Here is a 3,746-nt window from a genome sequence, read left to right as displayed (position 1 = left end):
GCTGGTGTGTCTCAGTGGATTGAGTGCCAGTCTGTGAACCAAAGGACTGCTAGTTTGATTCCCAGTCAGGGCATATGCTTGGGTTGTAGGTCGGGTCCCCGGTGGAGGGCATGCCAGAGGCAACAACACATTGATATTTCTCTCCCTCTCTTTCTCCCTCCCTTCCCCTCTCTCTAAAAGTAAAAAAAAAAAACAAAATGTTTTATCTTTTTAAAAAAATATTTTATTGATTATGCTATTACAGTTGTCCCATTTCCCCCCTTTATTACCCTCTATACTGTGCACCTCCTCCGACCCACATTCCTCCCGTTCATGTCCATGGGTCATATATATAAGTTCTTTGACTTATGCATTTCCCATTATTCTTGCCCTCCCCCTGTCTATTTTCTACCTACCATCTATGCTACTTATTCTCTGTACCTTTTCCCTCTTTCTCCCCATCCACTCCTCTGCTGATAACCCTCCAAGTGATTTTCATTTCTGTGATTCTGTTCCTGTTTTAGTTGTTTGCCTAGTCTGTTAATTTTTTATCTTCCTTTTCTTAGATAAGTCCCTTTAACATTTCATAAAATAAGGGATTGGTGATGATGAACTCCTTTAACTTGACCTTACCTGGGAAGCCCTTTATCTGCCCTTCCATTCTAAATGATAGCTTTGATGGACAGAGTAATCTTGGATGTAGGTCCTTGCCTTTCTTGACTTTGAATACTTTCCAGCCCCTTCGTGACTGCAAGGTTTCTTTTGAGAAATCAGCTGGAAGTCTTATGGGAACTCCTCTGTAGGTAACTGTCTCCTTTTCTCTTGCTGCTTTTAAGATTCTCTCTTTATCTTTAATCTTGGGCAACATAATTATGATGTGCCTTGGTGTATGCTTCCTTGGGTACAATTTCTTTGGGATTCTGTGAGCTTCCTGGACTTCCTGAAAGTCTATTTCCTTTGACTGATTGAGGAAGATGACCTTCATAATTTTTTCAAATAAGTTTTCAATTTCTTGCTTTTCCTCTTTTCCATCTGGCACCCCTATGATTTGGATGTTGGAATGTCTAAAGTTGTCCCAGATGTTCCTAGGCCTCTCATTTTTTGAATTCTTTTTTCTTCATTCTGTTCTGGTTGAATTGTTTATTTCTTCCTTCTGCTCCAAACTCTTGATTTGAGTCCCAGTTTCCTTTCCTTCACTGTTGGTTCCCTGTACATTTTCCTTTATTTCACTTTTCATAGGCTTCACTTCTTCCTGTATTTTGCGACCATCCTCAACCATTTCTGTGAGTATCCTGATTCCCAGTATTTTGAACTCTGCATCTGATAGGTTGGTTCTTTCTTCATTACTTAGTTGTATTTTTTCTGGAGCTTCGATCTGTCTCAGCATGCCTGTTACATAGTATGGGGCCAAACCTTAGGTATTCACTAGGGTAGGGCAACCTACAGAGCTGTGTTGTGGCACTCTATGTGGGGGAGGCGTCTAAGAGGGGACAATGCCACTTGCTCTGCTCTTTGCTGGTTTTCAGTAACTCCCCCCTCTACCCACAATCAAATTGGGCCCTTCTGGTGCTGATTACCACATGGGTAGGCTTGTGTACATTCTAGGACCCTTTTGATCTCTCTAATGAACTCTCCTGTGAGGCTGGGAGCTTCTCCCACTGCCGCCTCAACCCCCACAGGTGTTTTCAGTCAGAGGTTTGAGGCTTTATTTCTCCGTACTGGAATCCTGGGTTGTGTGGTCTGTCTTGCTCCCCAGTTATTCCTCCTGGTTTATCTGCACATGAATGTGGGACCACCCAGTCTACAAGCTGCTGATGCTCTGTCTGCCAGCTGCCACCTTGCCCACCAGCCTAGCCTTGCCTGCCCTGATCCTCCAGCTGCTGCCTTGCCTCGAGTCCTCCCTGCCTGGATGCCTGTCTCCGCCCCTCCTACAGGTCTGGATGAATATTTCTTTAACTCCTTGGTTGTCGGATTTCCATACAGTTTGACTTTCTGTCAGTTTTGGTTGTTTTTTGTTTTTAAGTTTGTTGTTGTCCTTCTTTTGGTTGTGTGAAGAGGCACAACCTATGCCTCCATCTTGGCTGGAAGTCTAAAATCTTTTTTTAAGAAGGTATTCTTAGCTGAGCAATTGGCAGACTGAAATAAAAATTACCTTTTCAGCATCTCATGCAACCAAGTATGGCCATGTGATTGGTCAGTGAGATGTGACTAGAAATGATGGGTGCAGCTTTTGGTCCATGCCCCATACTCTTATCCACTGTTTGGAATGCAGATGAGGTAAGCCAACTTGGACCATGGGGATGCAAACATTTCCTTAGGGCAAGTAATTCCCAAACTTTTCTGCATGTTAGAATTACGTAGGGAGCTTTTAAAAATCCCAATGCCCAGGTTATACCATGAGCCAATCAAATAAGAGGGTCTGGAGGTGGAGGCCAGACAGTAGTGTGTTTAAAAATCCCCAAGTGATTCAAATGTGCAGCAGAGTTGGGGAACTGCTATCTTAGGGATCCCAGAGCAGAATATTGAAGGAGCATATGTTGCTGACAGTACACCAATCCAGGACTACCTACAACAGGGCCATTATATGTCAGAGAACTAGACTTCTAGCTTGAATAAGCCTGTTATTAGGGGGTCATAGTTATAGCCACAGAATTACATACTAATAAAGGTGGGTCATTCTCATTAAAACTGATTGACTATATTTTGTAGAATCATTTTGTTTACATGTTCTGCCTATTTTTTTAGTTATTATTTTTAAGTTACAGTTGACAATACTTTATATTAGTTTCAGGTATATAGCATAGTGGTTACACATTTATATAACTTTTGAAGTAATCCCCTCAATAAGTCTAGTACCCACCTGGTACTATATATACTTATTATAGTAGTATTGACTATATGCCTTATGCTGCACTTTATGTCCCTGTGACTAATTTGTAGCTACCAATTTGTGCTACACCTTCACCTTTTTAGCCCCGTCCCTCAACCCTCCACCCCGCTAGCAACCCTCAGGTTTCTGTATCTATGAATCTGTTTTTATTTTGTTTGTTTCTTTATTTTGCTCTTTAGATTCCACATATAAGTGAAACTGTATGGTATTTGTCTTTCACTGACTGACATATTTCACTTAGCATGATACCCTCTAGGGCTCTCTGTGTTGTCACAAATGGCCAAGTAATATTCTATTGTATATATGTAATACTTCTTTTTTAAAAAATTGTTTTCTCTATTACAGTTGTCCCAATTTTTCCCCCTTTGCCCTCCTCTGCCTAGTCCAACCCCGATCCCACAGTCAATCCCTACACTGTTGTTCATGTCCATGGGTCATTCATACGTATTTTTTGACTAATGCCTTCCCCTTCTTTACTCCATTCCCTGCTGCCTCCCTCCCCTCTGGCAGCTGTCACTGTTCCATGTTTCTGTGTCTCTGGTTCTATTTTGTTCATTAGTTTATTTTGTTCTTTTGAGTTGGTGTTTTGGGATTCTTAGAGTATAATGCCAGCAGTGGAAACACTGGGCCAAAATTTTTTTAAAATTGTTTTAATTTTTAATTTTTTTTGTGGAAATTCTATACTGTTTTCCACAGTGGCTACACCAGTCATATTCCCAACAGTACACTAGGGTTCCCTTTTCTCCACATCCTAGCCAGCACGTGCTGTTTGTTGATTTGTTAATGACAGCCATTCTGACCAGCATAAAGTGGTATCTCATCGTGGTTTTAATTTTCATCTCTCTAATGGCAGTCATGTTGAACATTTTTTCATGTG

This window comes from Phyllostomus discolor, chromosome 4, assembly GCF_004126475.2.
Source record: "Phyllostomus discolor isolate MPI-MPIP mPhyDis1 chromosome 4, mPhyDis1.pri.v3, whole genome shotgun sequence".
In the NCBI taxonomy this organism is placed as follows: Eukaryota; Metazoa; Chordata; class Mammalia; order Chiroptera; family Phyllostomidae; genus Phyllostomus; species Phyllostomus discolor.
Note: the sequence above shows the minus strand (reverse complement) of the source record.